The 18,615-nt window shown below is 35.5% G+C and overlaps 1 protein-coding gene across 1 annotated transcript in view; it reads right to left on the reverse strand.

Annotated features, from left to right (window-relative positions):
• klhl4 (kelch-like family member 4) overlaps positions 1 to 18,336 on the reverse strand; it is a 117,830-nt gene extending 99,494 nt beyond the window's left edge. Inside the window, exon 1 of the mRNA XM_066714787.1 lies at positions 18,226 to 18,336. The gene's annotated coding sequence lies outside the window, so the exon portion shown is untranslated. The remainder of the gene's footprint in view (positions 1 to 18,225) is intronic.
• Between the last annotated feature and the right edge of the window lie 279 nt (positions 18,337 to 18,615).

The raw sequence follows: 18,615 nt of genomic DNA on the forward strand, positions 1-18,615 counted from the left end.
GGAGGACTTACAGTTGGGAAACAATTGCTTTTTATGATGCCGCTGATTAGTGCAGCAACCCAGCAGAACCAACCAGACTGTGGGAAACAATCCTTTTGACCCATGTTATTTTCATTACCACTACCAAAACCAACCTGCCCACTTTTTATTTTTCATTTTGTAGTGTTTGGTTTATTTGTTGTATGGTTTGGTTTCTGTATTCCCAAAGAATAAATCATGACCTATATCATATGTCAAGTGAAAAAGTAATGCATGTATTATTTGTTTTGAACACTTAATTGTATTTGCCGTTATAACAAATTCCATCCTGTTTGGTCCTCCATTTCAGACTTAAAGATATAACTGGTGTGGTGGCTAACCAAGATTTATGTAAGACTATATAAAATATTTTATATTGTGTTTCACCATCTTGTGGATTTCTTGCCGTGGGCATAATTAAATGTAATTTCTTAGCTGCCCGTTATTTTTTTTACAGTTTATAACTAAAACATAACCATGAGGCCATTACCATTTATTATGTATAATATGTCTTTATTTTGCTTAAAAACAAGCTAGGAGGGAGATTTTTAAGATTTTACAAACTGTAGAAAGGCAGCTACAGCATAATAGTTTCTGTGGACCTGATTAGCCGAGACAATCCTTGAGGCTTATAATTAAAAAGTATTATGATTCAGATGTTTCATCCTGAATCGTCTGATATTGCCTGTCTGGTGAAGTTAAATGTCCCGAGAAAAAGGCATTTAACATTGAATGAAGGGTATAATATTATAATAAAGTCAGATTCATAGGTTGCCAATGTCTGAAACATAATGATTGTACATTTCGGTTTGTCTCTTAGAAATTGTTCTCCTGAAAAAGATAATCCAGAAATGGATTTTATTTGTAGTTTTATGACACCTAAGTACATTTGTTCTTGCTTGCATGGCTTCTTCACATGTACGCTGTTGTGGCAGTACACAGTATTGTCGAATTTTCTGTATAGATGTAAATTAGGATACACTTTTTCAGGTATGAGACAATAACTAAGGCCTCATTACATTTAGAAAAAGACATTGAAACACATGTAAATTAACTGTTTTTTTTGTTTTTGTTTTCTCAATTCAAATTCCAGTCAGGGGGCTGAAGTTAACATTTAATGACTCCTGTAGCTCAACTAGATATGTTATTTAGATGTACAGCTATTATCTTTCAGCAAGTATGTGTGTGTGTGTATATATATATATATATATATATATATATAGAGAGAGAGAGAGAGAGAGATATCATCATCATCATCATCATCATCATCATCATGAGCTTAGATCGATCCACTGCTGGATGAAGATATACATATACAGCAGATGGATCTTTTCAAATTTAAACATTTATCCTACAATGGATTTGTCTCCCCATATTCTCTTTAATGTGCTTTCCTTGTCATTTAAGCTGTAATAAATCTGTACTGGGTCATTTTGCAAACATGGTGCTATGCAACGTGTTATCACCTTTAATGTCCTCCCAGGACAATTTCCCGACTCCCGTCAAAAGTAAACAGCTTTCGGATGCCAGATAGCCAAGTTGGGAGACTCATTCAATCCTTGACCTATATAAGGAAGCCGGAGTTTGAGGTAATGGCTTTTTTCTATGCAGTGATGCCAAAGTGTAACTATGAATAGATGTGATATTTAAAATGCATAAATAGGGCTAAGGTTTTGGAGCGAATCTTGAATCCTGGAGGAAGGAGCAATAAATAAAGTATATTAGACGTCACTAGAATGCAGGTTTATTCCCGGCATCCAGTGAAACCAGCTCTGACTGAACAAATGTCTATATAGCACTGAGCTGAGCCCACACACCTATCTTATTCACCTCAGAATGACAGCACATGACAGAGTAAAGGAATAGCTTTTGCCTAACTTTATATTTATTTATTTAATGTGGGGGGTCAATATATGGCAACAAATCCTCCAAAATTCTGACTCAGTCCACAAGGCAACTGCATACACCTCTCACTAAAGACAGGCAGATGTACATTGCACAGGAATGTATAGAAAACCTGCATCACTCATGAAATAATTCAGCACCGTCATCATACATCAGTTGAACACATTGAGAAGGGAACTATGCTACCTCCAGTCCAATTACTGACTAATTCACAATTTGTAGATTCATTTTCTGTGTAGTCACACCGAAGGAAAATAGCTTTTTGATGTTATTTCAGGTTTTTCCTTTTTTTTCACATTACCTGAATGACTGACTGTCACGAAAATAATAATTAGCTTTTTGTTATGTAGGAGATCTATCACAGTCTCTTTGTGTGCTCTGAGTCTATGATTTTGTGATCCAAGATTCATTTAATGCTTTGTCACACTCTGATTTGACAACAGCTGTTGTGACAGTCACTGATATATATATATATATATATATATATATATATATATATATATATATATATATATATATATATATTCATTTATGAGCAATAAAAAATGAATAAGATGCAAAGAAGTTTTTTTTTTCCAAGCTAACCATTAAAAGGAACTCAAGGGTAAATTCAGGACATGTAACATCTGCTTCATTCAGTATTCGTCTCACACGCTTAAAAGAGTTACTTTTCCAACAAGCAGTAACTATTTATTTAGTTCCCCAGGCTGCAAGTTTTAAGTACATCTTAAAACGGACTCACTCATAAGAAACTGCTTTAATTTGGTGAGATTATGCTACAGAAATGTGCCACTCACTGACAACTTAAAAGGAAAGGCAGGGTAGACACTGTCTCTCTCAATATTTCCATTTCATAATAGTTGCTGGTGTTGTCTGTTTTTCTGTTTTGCTTTTGTTTTTGCTTTTGCTTGCTTCAAAACCGCATCTGTAAAGGTTTCAAGCACTGTAGTTTTTAAAAATAACCAGCCACTGTTTTCACAGATGAAAATCCTTGTGTGATTTATCCAGATCAATAGGATATAAGTCTCTAAATCAGTCAGTCAACCAGTTTTTGGAACAGAGTGACACAGCTTTCTTAACCATAAGGAAATATAATATCCTTCTCTGATTATCTATATTAGAATTTAATATTTTTCCCCTCCTAAGGTTTCACATCTAAGATGGGCTCTGTAAATACTTCCAAACGTAAAGATGCTACAAATTACTTTTGTCTAAGAGGCCTTATTTCATTTTTATCCACTAGATTGCAATAATTCTACCTGTTTCTGTAATTTAAAAACACATATATTTCATTAAAACAGAGTCCAAATTGATTATTGTGCACCTATTATTCTGAGTTTGTATTTTCCTTGAGCATTTTAATCCTATTTGGTACTTAAATAAATTACCTTCAAGCTAAAATGCAATTTAAAGTGCCACCCTAGGAACCATCAGTTCTTCGTAAATCTTCACAATTTATTATGTGACCCTGAGATACCCAGTGTGCAGGCAGCACTCCCTTGGGCCGGTAATAGATTTTGCAACATTAAGAACGTGTTCCATAAAACTGATGACGAATTTTATTAAAAATGAACAAATGAAAGAAACTGCAGCCTCTCAATACATACCCAAAATATGTATGTATATATAGAGTATGTATACACGTATGTTTTCCATGGCCTTCCTGAAGATCAGCTGTCCATCTTACTTTAACATCTGACCAATTTCATCTTTAACAAGAAAACTATTAAGAGATTTTTAACAGGGTAACTCCACACAGCACAAATCTCATATCTCATCTTTCTTTTTACGCTGAAGAAATTAATCACAGCAATGACATGCTTCATTACTTGGCCTGATCAATGTCTGGGGTACAAAAATAAGTCAATAAATGGCTTTTTTTTCCCTGCTAGACAGAAATTTTTAAATCGGCAAAATTAACTTGTTCGGTGCAGCAGTGGATTTAAATTCCATGAAAATGAAATTAGCAGTTTCGCTCTTTTTCGTCTGTCTGAGAAAAATAGTCGGTTTCTCAAGAACTGCAGATTTGCAGTGGCATGAGTAACATGATTTTGGTTGAAAAAGCCTTCAGTCTTCCACATGGTTTAAGCTGTAAATCTTAGTAGCACACAAACGGGAGGAACACCGTCAGTATAGGTAAAAGAGAATATAGAGATAATAGAGAGAAGGAATTGTACTGATACTCGTGTCCACTGAGGCAGCTGCAATCAACTGGAAATGCTGAAAAAACATCTGTAAACTATAATAGAGTAAGTCCCCAAAAAGAAGAAGTGGAGCTCCCTAAGTTTAAACTATGACAGGATGGGGGGAAAGTGTACAAAATATAACCACGCATGTGCGGTATGAAACAGGAAGATCAGGACTCAAAGAACTGCTAACAGGAAACCAGGTGTTTCCAACGATTAAGACGACCGCAACGTCACTTTGAACCATCAGGTGTCGATGTGAAGTGTGGAAGAGTAAGACTCAGGGCCCTGTTTTTGTCTTAACACCACAAAAAATATAATCATAATATTTTCTTCATGGTGAGCACCATCTCAAAATCATGTTAAAATAGGCCACTGTACAAGTGCAGGCAGACAAATTTACAATCACACAATACATTTTCCCCAAACTAAATCATACAGTGTGAACAGCTACGAAATACAGCACTTGGTTTAAAGCCGTTTGAAATTCAGATGGTTTTTTTTTTATGAGCGAATCACGAAATTCCAAACACAACTAGAGATAAATGCTTGCTCAGAAGCTGGAGTAAAGTTAGGACTCCATGCACAGAGACACATTTGTCAGCCCAATCTGAATGGAAGATATGTTGCACAGAGAACTTCAGCATCAAGTCTTGTTCATGTTTCATGTCAGAAATCATTCAAATGAAGCATTTCAACAACACTAGCAACATTTAATGTTCTTGGATTGTTATGCGAAATGTTTTAAATGCTCAACTTGGTTTGTTAGTGTTTAAGTCATAGAAATCAAGTTGATCGCTTTATTTTTCACTGCCTATACTTTGCAGAGAAATGGAGGAGAGAAAAATAACAACTTTTGAACCATTGTGCAAATGTTTACACCAGGAAATCTGATATCTCTAGTTTTAAAAATCTTCACAAACTCCTGTAAACTCAACTGAGAAGTTCCTTTTAATTGTATTATTTTATTATTATATGTATTCATGATATTTTATTAAATACATTAATTACATTTGGAAAATAGGCAAACCTGTTCAAACCAGATATTTCATAACACACAAATAAATGACACACATCTGAACATTTAATACAGGGTGATTTTATAGTGATTACAACAGATACATCAGATTTTATGATATTCTTCAAAAACGTTGGCTCTGTCATCTATCCTGGTGTCTGACCTCACGGTTGTGTTGGACTCATTGGTTGTTCAGCCGTCTCCCGTGTCTGCGATCACATTGTGCTACAATTACACTTCAAGGGCAGACAGGGCACTCGAGGGATGGCTAAGCAATCCATAGAAGAAACAGATAAGGTTGTGTCTCGTCTCCTTTATGATTGGAAATTCCCATTGATTGGATTTACAGAAAAATAGGGATGAAGGTTACGCCATTGAACTTTTAATGGCTTGGGTAGCACTCATGACATGCCAAATCTGAATCCAAATAACCTACACCAAAAGAGGACATACTGCAAAGTTAAAACTGTAAAAATAAACCTCAGTGTACATATAGATCAGTAAATGTATCTGTCCTCCTTTGTGGCAACTGAGCAAGTTAGTGACTGTCTATTCATATATATATATCCTAATGACAGTTTTACTCAGCATACCACTACTCTTTGACTGTGACCTGCAAAATATATTTTCTCCCTCAGTGTTCATTCATTATTTTCACCCTGGGGGTCGGTAAATGTCCTCCCCTCACACTGTCGAGAAACAGTCACTGTTGACTCTTAATTTTCAGAGGATATTTTCTCTTTGCGAATAAAAAGTGATTGTTAGTCTACCCATTTGTTCGGCAGTCACATAAAGGACTTTACATTCAACCCTGTTGTAAAATTATAGAAGCAGTAGCTTGTTAATTGCTTGATTAATTGACCATTAATTTGCCTACAGTACATGATAGGAGTGTGGTTGTGCCAAAGACCTGATCTGATGGATGACGTGTTCATGTTCTCTAGAAAATTAATGACATAAAAGTCACTGCGCTGGCCAGATTGCATGGTGAATATATAGACGTGGACAGAGATCAAACTTATATTATAAGCAATGTGCATTCAGAAACTCATTCAGCCAGCCCCATACATACATTTTGTGAATCATTTAAATACTTCCTTGGTGTTAGCATCTCTGAGAACCTTGCAGACAGCTTTATAGCGTGTGATTTAAATCAAATGGGGAAAGCAGAGCTTCTTAGAAGAGGAAAGTGAAAAATAATGACCGCAACCTCCTCACACCGCAGAGAAAGCTATTGAAAAGACACCAGGGAAGAGGAAGTGGAGACCGAGCCAGCTGAGAAACCTCTCACATGGGCTCAAGAGCTACGTGTCCCCTGTCGACTTGGTTAATCGGGTAGAAAACCAATTCAGATTGGACAGTGATCTTGTTGGACACTCGTTACAGTTCCTCACTCCATGGTTTGTAGTGGCACTTAGGTCAACTTGCAATTATGCACTACTGCAATGAACATAAGCAATGAATATATAAATGTAATCTTCTCAATCATAAAATATTATTAAACCATAATTCCAAACAATAAACCAATTTTAAAAACTCTATATTACTTACAATAGAATACAAAGAAAAGTATATATTTATAAATGACATCACTCTATATATGATAGTGATGTAAATTAAAGTTTAAAAGACATAAACACATTATACAATTTCAGTATCATCAACTACAAATGAGTTTTGCCAATTTTGTTTTCTATCCATGCAACAATAAACCACTAATAATATCAAACTGATCACCCTAAGATCAAGTTTACTGTGTCAACTGCTTAATTCTTAATTCCTGATGATGGAATGACTAAAATGATCTGCTAGTTTTTGACATCTGTGAAGAGAGATTTCAAAGGATCAGTGCCAATTCCATGGCAAATCCGTAGAGTGTGCAGAAACCAGGATAATAACAAGAAGCACTGCAGCAAGCACACGCGTGTTGTTCCCTTCTCACACATCCTTCAGCATTTTCATTAATTCACCAGTGGGACTGGAAATAGGCTGCCAAACACCACGTTTATTTCAATTACTTCAATCTGCTGGGTGATTTAAAGGGAAGCAGTCTAAGTAAGCAGAGGCGTTCTATTGACAGAGGTCAGTCACAGAGGATTTTCCATTCAGGATGCGCACTGAGGTCAGAAGCTCAGGAATTGGGATAGATTTGGGTTTTAAATGTATTAGAAATATATCAAGAGTGAGCAAAGCAATGGAGGTGGGATTTGATGATGATCACATGAAATCCTGCTATAACATGGTAATAAACACACTCACTCCGAAGATCTTTTCTGTTTCTGTTTTTGTAAATGGTGTATTGTTAATTACAGTTTTAAATGTATTGTTATGCCTATTCTATAACAACAACAACAACAACAACAACAACAACAACAACAACAGTGACTTAAAATGTTTACTGTGACATGATAAATTCAATACATTTATTTTCTTTATTATTATTATTAGGACTTATTACATTAGTATTATTACATATGAGGATTGTCTTGTCGTAAAATTGTACAGTGAATTTGCATGGCCCTGGTGGTTAGAGAACTTCACACATCTATCACAGTTATAATTATAAACCATCTGGTTAGTCATTTACCGCCCCTTCCCTCTGTGTACCAAGGTCAAAGATGACAACACTTTAAACACAAGCCCATAATCCATTTTCCTCTGCAGAAGGTTTAAACTACACCATATGTTCTAATCTATACCAAAGTATCATCTCTTTAAAAAACGGATGGCTTTATGATCTCAACCAGCTGTGAAATAACACTGTCATACCATCTAATATGAATCCTGACATTTAAATGAGAATAAGTAAATAGTTTAGGCACAGAAACTACATACCAGCAGCTCAGTGCTATAACTATACACTGCATTACCAAAAGTTTTGGGACATCACAGAAATATTGTGTGCTTTATAATTACATTGTGATAGACTACTGATTTATCTTGAAGTCTGAAACACTTTTTAACATTAACATTTAAGTCCAGGGCCATTACCATAACTACAAAGCCATGGTGTCTTTTTGCTGAGAAGATGAAGGTGCATAAAATCATACAGGGAACATAGCATGTATTGGATAAGGGGTCAAGCATTAAAGTATATTTGAAGCACTCCTGGTTTCCAAGTTAGCTAGAGCACCGTTCATCCAAAAAATCTTCAATACCAGCATGGCCACAGCTGAAGTTTATCTAGTTATACTTCGGCACGAGTCAAATAAAATACTTTCAACAACTGGGGCATAAAATTGCTAGTGGTTCCATAATCAAAAGTACTTAAGGCGAAATCTGTCAAAGATTTACTGCATCCTCTGACATCCAGAACAGTTTTTAAATTTAATATTCCTGCAGGATCAGTCTTTGTATGATGTTTACTGACCCAGTCACACTTACAATTGTCTTCCCGCAGTGTTGCTCCAAGAGTAGACTATTCCTCATTGTTGCCCTATTCTTAATTCCCAGTATTACCAAAACAATGCTGTTAAAGCTACATTCTACTATTATATGTAAAGATGCAGCAGGCACTGTATATTGAAGCCCATGAAAAAGCTACGTATTAATTTTCCTTGTTTAGCAAAGTATTGTGAACATATTTATTAAGACTACACAGGTGAAACAACAAACAAAAAAAACATACATTTTTGCTTAATAGCACAATTGTAATTTCTTTCTCTCGTATTAAAACACATTTTATAATTCAGTCCTTTTTTATCAAACTGTTTCTGCAGATTGTTGGACTTGAATCTTCTATAAATGTCCCTATAAGGTTATTTACATTAAATGAAAATGAAAGCTTTTCTTCAGTTTACAAATTATTTAAAAAGTTGATTAACCTTCTCTCATTGCAATTCAAAGGGGGAATGTCCTAAGTTTGTAAGTTTAAAAATATATAGGGAGTACTCAACAACTTTATAACATGACAGCCTTGCCAAATATCGAAAGATGTTCGCATTGTTTGAGACCGAGACAAGGTTTTTATGCACCATCAAGATCAAGGTCTCTCTAAGGATTGTTAGCTCAGGGCAACCTTGCTTTGGGAAACATCTAGAGTTTGTAACAATCCAAAAGCTTGTCACTTTTTTCTAAGTTTTATAGCTGTCATTTTTTCAGTTGAAAAGATTTGTTAAAAATGTCCTAGTTATCTCTGCATTGGAGAGACAGTGAAAAAAAGACGTTATCAAGAAATTTGCAGTAACCTTTCCTTGTTTCACTTTAACAAGGGGTCAACCTTGATGCAAAATGTAAACTGATACTTTCTGTGACACCTCATTAAACAGTTTTTCAATTGACCTAGCAGCAGCATGCTCCTGACCTGCCTCAGTCTCAACGTGATAAAAATGTAAAGGACGATGATTCAGCTTCAGCACACCACACACGGTGACAGGAGTTTCTGTGATCCGCTGTGGGGATGCACAACATCACGCGCTCTGTGACAAATTAGCCAAGCGCTAAATTATTGTGAGAGGATTTTGTGGATCATTAAGATTGTAGGCAAGGATAACATGTGTCAGGTGTTTTTAATGGCCAGGTATTCCCGAGCCCTTTTCACATTCTAAAAAATGATGGACACTCAGCTAATACTACAGTCAAAAATTATCCTGGTTCTCTTTCACATTTTGTATCAGTATATAATGGCAGATTTAAAGGACTGTGTTGTCGTTCAGATTGTTGTAGCTGTACTGAAATGAATAAACTTGTGGATTAGTATTTTGGTAGATTCAGGTCATGCAGTTACATCCATTGTTTGGGAATCGTTTACCTCACACTGGAGCTACTTTTAAAGCTAATCAACATTAAAAAGGAATATGCTCGGATTTTCTTTCAATTGCAGTTTCATCCACTCTGTGTTTATCTTATCTGAAGTGAAAAACTATTTGATGTTGGAGCTCTGTCCTTTGCAGAAAAAGAACTCGTCTGCATTTCTGCCTTTGCATGTTATTAAACTTTCTAGCGTACTTTCAAAGCTTGGTTGTTTCCTTTTGAATAAAGCATGTCATGTTATTAAAACTCTTCAACATATTATTTATATGAAATAACACTGAATATGAGTTTTATTTGTAATTTTGTGTTGATGTATTTTGTTTTCTTTTCTGATATGCCAAGCCAGAAAAAGACATTAGTACAACAAGCTCAACTGTAAATATAGAGCTGAAATCAAGATAGTATACACATTTAATTTGTGACCACAATTTCCCAGAAATATTTGATGCCATTCAGTACAAAAAGGAAGATAAAATCCCATTTCCCGTTTTCACATCAAGATCCATTTACCACTGATAAGAAAGGTTCAAGACTCGATATTCTAAATGTTGCATTTCAAATATTTATTTTAGGATCTGCACTGTGTACCTGCCAATGCAGACCTTTACTGTAGCCTGCAGTTACCTCTACAGATGGTGACAAAGATACTGAAATTAACCAGCTTTTTGAGACTCTGTATTGCTATTCTCATTTAGAAACCACAGAGGCAAACCTTTCTCTAGAAAACTGAAAGAGTTTCTCCAGCCATCTGTCAAAAGACCTGACAGATATAATCATGCCAATGGTGAGCCCATTGTAAACAACTTTATTGTGTGATTGTATTTTTCCTATTGTCTCATTACTTTAGGTGGCAGGATAATTATAAATTAATAAAATTTGAGGGGGGTCGGGTTGGAGGTGGATAATTTCAGGCACGAATCAATGGGTTGTGCCTGAAGGTCCCTGAACATAAAGCAGACACATTTTAAATCATCAGGGAGTGCATGGAAAACCAAACATGGTTATCAAGAGCAGACCTGAACTATTGTAGGCACAGTAATCGAGACCGAATGGCTTTCTACACATTCAGCATTATGTCCCCAATGTGTAATTGCCTCCTTGGAACTCCCTTGCAATTTGAGTTGAATTAATTGATTATATAAGCTCTGTACATATACTGTATTTAATTAATGGAATCTACCCATATTTATTAAATATGATTAACTAACGCTACTTGCATCCAATGCATCCTTGGTGTAATAATGATGAATGCACTCATTTGAAGGAAACAGCTGTGTTTGCAGGAGTGTTTTGGTAGATTCAGCCTATAAGGTTATACCCATTGTGGGAGAGATGGTAAATACGATGCAGTATAATAATGTGGGAAAGGAAACAGGAACCATAATTCAGTTATTAAAGTGTTCACATGCCGGCAATAGCTGGAAATAAAAGGTAAAAGCAAAATAGACTTGGTAAACATTAGAAGAGGTCTTGTCAAATGTGCTCTATATGTCAGTTTCAGTATTGGTTCATTAGGAATGTGTGTGTGTGTGTGTGTTTTGTGTGTTTGTTTGTCCTTGTTGGAGTTATAAAATCCAACAACAGTCCTTAAAAGTAAACAGCTCGGCATATCTCAGCATTCATTGTTAGAATACATAGCAAAGTAAAACAAAAATCTAAATAATCTAAATAGTATTAACTCTATGCTAAGCTGTAGCATAGTACATAAGATAGTTTCTGGTCTTAAGCGGGAAGTGGAGGCAGCAGATACAGTAAGCTATAATTTATTCTGCCCTTGGCCTTTTGTCTCATAAACAACTGTTACATAAAATTGCTGTGAAGTGTCTTTCCCTTCGAACACCAAATTCTACCTTCTCATAGGAAATTCTCCCGTTTCCCTGCTCTTTGATATTCTTATTTTCAGTTTTTTCCTTTTTTCTTTTGTAAATTGTCAGAGACCTTTATTGTTCGTTTCTAGAAGGTTCTGTTTTTTCAGGAGCTTGTGATGTTCCAGGAAATAAAGCTGTATCCACTGTCTGGACACCGATCGGTAAAACACTGCAGGCAAGAATTCACAGTAATCAGTTTAAATGAAAAAAAAATGTGTTGAAATCTCCTTTTTTCTTTCTTGCCATCTCCATAACAACTCCAGCCAAGAATGAAGTAAGTAAAGTATGATTGACTGTTACTGGCTATTTTAGCAATATTACATGGATAGATATATATGCATGCAGTCACATTCCTGTGCCTTGTTTTGACATTTCCATAAACCTGCGACGGTCACTATGAGGGGCCGTTCAATTCAAAATTAACAGAAAAAATAAATCATATACCAAAATGGATATATCATATACCAAGGTGGATATATCATATAGCAGAAGAAAAAAAAATCATATACCAAAGTGGATATATCATATACCAGAAAAAAGTATTCATATACCAAAATGGATATATCATATAGTAGAAAACAAAATCATATACCAAAGTGGATATATCATATAGCAGAAAAAAATATTCATATACCAAAGTGGATATATCATATAGCAGAAAAAAATATTCATATACCAAAGTGGATATATCATATAGCAGAAAAACTAAAAATCATATATCAAAATGAATATATCATATACCAAAGTGGATATATCATATAGTAGAAAACAAAATCATATACCAAAGTGGATATATCATATAGCAGAAAAAAATATTCATACACCAAAGTGGATATATCATATAGCAGAAAAACTAAAAATCATATATCAAAATGAATATATCATATACCAAAGTGGATATATCATATAGTAGAAAACAAAATCATTCCCCAAGTGGATATATCATATAGCAGAAAAACTAAAAATCATATATCAAAGTGGATATATCATATAGCAGAAAAACTAAAAATCATATATCAAAGTGGATATATCATATAGTAGAAAAAATAATTCATATACCAAAGTGGATATATCATATAGCAGAAAAAATATTTCACATAGCAGATAAAAAATATATACCAAAGTCCCGTGGTGTAGATGCTGGGTTGGACATGCGCAGTGCAGAGGATCATCCCACACTGGAGCCTGGATGGAAAAATAACACTAACACACTGTATATGCACAAATGGTGTGGAGACACTGAACCGACAGTCTGATCAAGCACGTCTGTAAGGGCAGCTCTGAGCCGCCATGAGTCTAGATCGGTTTCACTTCTTAATTAGCCCATATGTTCTGTCAAAGTTTGTTATAAACTTGAGCAGCATCACATTGGTCACCACCAAATTGCATTAAAAAAACAAATAGAGCTATTAATACATTATAAATAACAAATACAGTACCAATAATGTAAAAACTGTTATAACTGTAACATAATATATGTATATGTAGACGCCGTGATAATGATGCTCTCCTGCTCGTAACCGATCGATGTGTCCGTCACACGGCTCTCATGCCTGTGACCTGCGAAGGATCCGCTCTCGTCTCTCACCAACTGCGCGCACTGCGCATGTCCAACCCAGCATCTACACCACGTGACTTTGGTATATATATTTTTTATCTGCTATGTGAAATATTTTTTCTGCTATATGATATATCCACTTTGGTATATGATTTTTTTTTTCTGCTACATGATATTTCCATTTTGGTATATGATTTTTTTTTTTTGTTAATTTTGTATTGAACGGCCCCTCATAGGTCTCTTGTTTAACAGAGCATTGTATACAACCTGTTTGCATACCAACAAGACACAGGTCCTACAGCTCAGGTCCAGAACAGTCACTGATCTATCAACAGGTTACAATTTCTGAAAGATTTAGAACGAAAGACCATTTTTGTTTCAAACCAAACAGCAACAACATCAACAGAAGCTATTAATTCCATGATAGTATGATAACCGTGATATTTTGTGGTGCGTAAAAATGTCATCCTGTCCCACTCCTGGGGCATTTGTTATCATATTTGCAATCAGTTTAATTCAACCTATAGCTACAGGCTCCCATTAGTTAACAACTAGTCAGATTATCATTTTTTGTAATGCATTTGTAGTCTGATCTGAGTCTTGCTGTTGTGAGATGGTTAATTCTTTGCAAATCCTACACCTAATGGGAGTCGTACTATTTCCTGTTTCAATGATTAAGTGTCTGAAAATGTAAAATAAAATAGTAACAAGTTAATTAATTATTAAAGAGTGAACTATATCAAATAATCTAAACCTCAGGGTAGCAGCAACCCAGCAGACATTGGTGGAATTTATATGCAGTGTTGTTGACGTGCTGGTGCATATGTACATTTAGGTCAGAAGCTCAGGTTTACAGCCAAAATAAAAAAAAGTGTAAAAAAACAGCCACAGAGAAGGACAGAAAAACAAATGCACAAGAAACCCACACAATTCCTTGTGTATACCTACATTTCAACAACAAATGTGAATTATCTCATCCTATCTATCTTTAAAAGATACCAGGGGATTTACTGACAGTAAGACGCCAGTGAAAAAAAATGTCACGTGACCACCACAGATATCATGAGGTAATATCTCCCGTGTCTCTGTGCCTGGAAAGCAGACATTCAGACATTCTCCAGTGACAGCAGCAGGACTGTCCTCGTGGCTAATTTGTATATGAACTCTATCCTCTCTCTTTTGTTTGCATGGTGTCAAGATAGCAGCTGCTCTTGCCGAGTAAATACAATGTAGCCCATGAAAACCTCAATAGGGATGGGTCATTTCATCTTTGGCTATAGCACAATGTGGCGAGGATGATTAGAAGACACCTGTAAACTCTCTTTGTTTTCATCACAGTGTGTTGTGCAGTTTTTCACATTATTAATTTATCTTAATTTTGTGCAAGATTCTCTTCAGCAAGCTGGCAGTTTCTCTCTTTATTCTGAATACCGATGTTATTGTTTTTGATTTTCCCTGTGACCAGTGTTTTACCCAAACTTTGAACCACTGGATTATCAATGCTTCAAAATTTAGTTGCAATTTGTTAAATATTTAAATCCCACTGTCAATGGATCAGTGTTATCTTGACCCAATGAATGTTTACTTCTTGTCCATTTTTTTCACAAAGCAAAAGCTCTGTATTGATGTAGAAAAAATAGATATTTTCTTCTGATGAAATATAAATTCTGTAATATGTGTTGTTTTCGTCGGTTGAACCAGTTTTCTTCTTTCTTTTAGTATTACCTCCCCATGACATGCAGTGTTACACGTTTCTGCTTTCATTGTGTTCCGGGTAATTAATTCAGCTCATAACATGAACTTGATAACATAAACCCTCATGCAGTGCCGCACAGCCTGAGAAAGATTACAACAGAGACTGGGCAAGAGCATTAGTAACAGCTGAATGGTATTAGCTGTAAAATGTATTCGCACACCACATGATCTGCAAGTTCAACAATACCGAAATCTAATTTGGAGGATACAATCTCGGCTCTCTTCTTCCTATTCATTGCTATACAAAAAAATCATTCTTACATGGAGGATGTTTAAGAATTTTTTTTCTAAAGTTGTAAGAAAAGAAATGCCACTGTGTGTCACCAGCAACTTGATCTAAAACATAAAAGCAACAACAAAGAAACAATCCAAAGTGCACAATATTCTACACAAACCAACATTGTCACAATTTTGAACAACTGAAACAAAATGCAATGAAAAGTCTTAGAGTCTATCTATGGTATCCTTTTGAGCTGAGACAATTTTCAAAAGTGTCACCTTTAAGCATATTGTTCTCTTCATAACAATACTTTGTTAGTTTAAGATACTAAATAAAACATAAGGTGAAATTACACGTCTGAGTTAATTTGCTTATGTGGTTATATCTTGACTTATAAATATATCTCACTTTTTGGAATAAAAGAAAAACAATACAGAAATGATTCAGTGGCTTGTGAATTTCTCAACTTCTGTCCCACTGACTTCAAAGCTCATCTGAAGCCTGTCAAGATACTTTAAGAGTTTCTAAACCCCTATGCAACTTCACCTTTCTGTGACATTGCTACCTTTTCTTTTATTAAGCATCTGCAGTTTACCATATCTTAATATATTCTGGAATCCCATAAAAGTCGTTCAAATCCTACATGGACAGTCCAGTCAAACATAATAATCATCTGGCATCCCTTTCAAAAGATGAACCTAAAGATATTTTATGAATAAAATATGAAGACTCAACTATGGACATCATTGAAAAGTTTTCGCTACTCCTTTTCCTAGCTTTATTACTTTAAAAAACACTAGAATTTCCCATGTACAAATTCCTGTCTTGTCAGTATCTGTCACAAAGACATCACTCTACAAGGGTATAACGTTATATTTGATGTAGATGGAGTCATTGTAGACTAAAACAATAAACTGAATAAATATTTTCTACAGGTTGGAAGGGATGTAGATATGGGAATAGACCACTATAAAGAGCAAATAAACTGAGCAAGACATTGGTTACTACAGAGAAGTCAAACTATTCATTGGAGAGCACATAAACACAGTAAGATCTGCACAAGGTAGCTAGTAAGCTGATGTACAGACACAAGGGCAGTGACACCTTGTAAAACAGTGATAAAACACTGCAATTAATGTTTTTATTCCCTCAAATTAGGTTTGGCAAGAGAAAACAGTGTTGGCATTTTAATGGTCTGGAGATAACTTGCAGCCAACCTCAGACACAGAATTTCTTCTATGCTTTAGTTTGAAGCACAGGGTGGAATATGCACTGCTGAGGGAATCTTCAATAAAATAATTTGTACATTTGATTACATAGCTTATAATGCCAGGCCAGGCATACTTTTCACATCGTGTTATTCTCAGCATATATTAAACGGTGAACCTCAGGTCTGTCTTGATCTAATAAAAGGAGATTGTAAAACCACAATCGTCCACAGCAGTCAAAGTATCTCCTAAGCTGTTTGCGTTTCAGGAGTGTTACGTGTGTTATTGATTGAAGGGAATGTCACTGTGATTTACATCGCAACGATAATTGTATTAGAGATGGAAGTGTACATTCATTTCTCTCTGTAGCAAGAGAATCAGAGTGCCTTTTTGTAAAATATTATATTTTAATGGCAATCAGTTCCTTGCAGATTCAATACATTATACACATCATTGAAGAGAAATAGGAGAGTCTGAAAATTAGTCTCAGTGGGCAGTCCACTGACTTTAAAATATACCCAGTTCTGAAATTAGTTCAGATTTGCATCATTTTCATCTCTGTTCATGTCCCTGTCTTTTTTTTTTCTTCAAAATATTAATTACCTAATGTTAGATGATACAATGTCCACATAAAGAAATAAGCACTGTGTTTGACATTCTTCAAAATATGCAATTGAGGTGCCTTTGAATACTGTACATCTGACGAGCCATTAGTGTTTACATTACTTGGTTTATTTTGAGTTGAGCATATTAAGAAGTGAGGTTAAGACATTTTTTAAATGTAACATGTTCTGTGCAGCAAGTTCATTAGGAATGGATTTGCAGAGCAACATTTACGAATTAATGAGGGGAGAAACAGAACTGCAAGAATTTCAAGACCGCACCACACAGATAAGACAGATAGGGAGAGAGAAACATCTCACTGAAGACTCTTGAGACATTTCCCACGAGAGCTGAAGAGGAACGATTCAGCACAACAAGCGCCGTGATCGAGCTCTGAAATTAAACTACAGCGTCGACTGAGCTGAAATTGCACTGTACAGTATGCTGATGACTCTTAAGTGCTCTCAGTAGAGGTGTAGTACAGAAGAACCGTGTCAAACTAATTTTTAATTTACAGAAGTGATGTGCATACAGTCCATACATGCATATATCTAACACATCAGGAAAGCTGGGCTTCACTGTATGTAGAAGGCAAAACTCCATACTTCTGTATCCTCAGTCTATGCAAAATATGTTTTTCAAGGCTGAGTCTGTTCCCCCTCCAAGTCTTTTCAGGTTGCCCCAGTTTCTTCTTAGCAGACTGAATTTGAAAACAGTAGAGGGATACTTGGATGATCAATTTATGTAACTATTCTAATGTGTACCTCCCTAGTTATAACTTCAAGCCGGTAACATCGATTGACTGGGTTTTGCTGTCACAATCAAATATCCCAATTTGTATAATAAGGGCTACAAAAATGGATGGCTTAAATACAAAACAAATCAAAGGAACAACAGTAAAATGGTTAAATATATTTTAGATCAATGCACATATAAATTGAAATGCAGGCACACCGAATATAGAAAAGCAAGTCTCAATGAGCGGCAAGCACATCCTGGATCCTAGAGGAACCACGCTTTTTTTTCTTAAACAGATGTGAATGAACTCTAAAGTCACCCTGTAACCTGTGACTTCAGCCATGCCAGGCATTCAACCAACACTGCCCTCGAACAGAAATAGAATCTGAGTCTTACCTGCCTACGGGTCCTAGTAGATAAAACAGCAAGTCAAACACTGTCAAACACTGCTTTGCATCCCTGACAGTGAATGTTTTGTGTGACAAGAACTGTGCTGACAAACATGTGTTTTTTGCTATGTTAATTACAGATTATTTCACAGCACTCTGACCTATTTCCTTTTTTTCTCCCCTTGCCCTTCTTCTGCTGATAAATACTTGCATGCTCCCATAACAAAAAAACAAAAAAAACGACTTTCCTCTCCAAAAGGAAATTCCTGATAAGTGCTTTCTGCTGGACTTCCTTCAGCATTTACATGAAATATCCAGGACACTAGATCACTTCCTGAGTTTCTAGCTTTTCACATTTTTAAAAAACAATTAATGAAAACAGAAAGCTTGTTTGGCT

Source organism: Amia ocellicauda, chromosome 10 (genome assembly GCF_036373705.1).
Source record: "Amia ocellicauda isolate fAmiCal2 chromosome 10, fAmiCal2.hap1, whole genome shotgun sequence".
Lineage (NCBI taxonomy): Eukaryota > Metazoa > Chordata > Actinopteri > Amiiformes > Amiidae > Amia > Amia ocellicauda.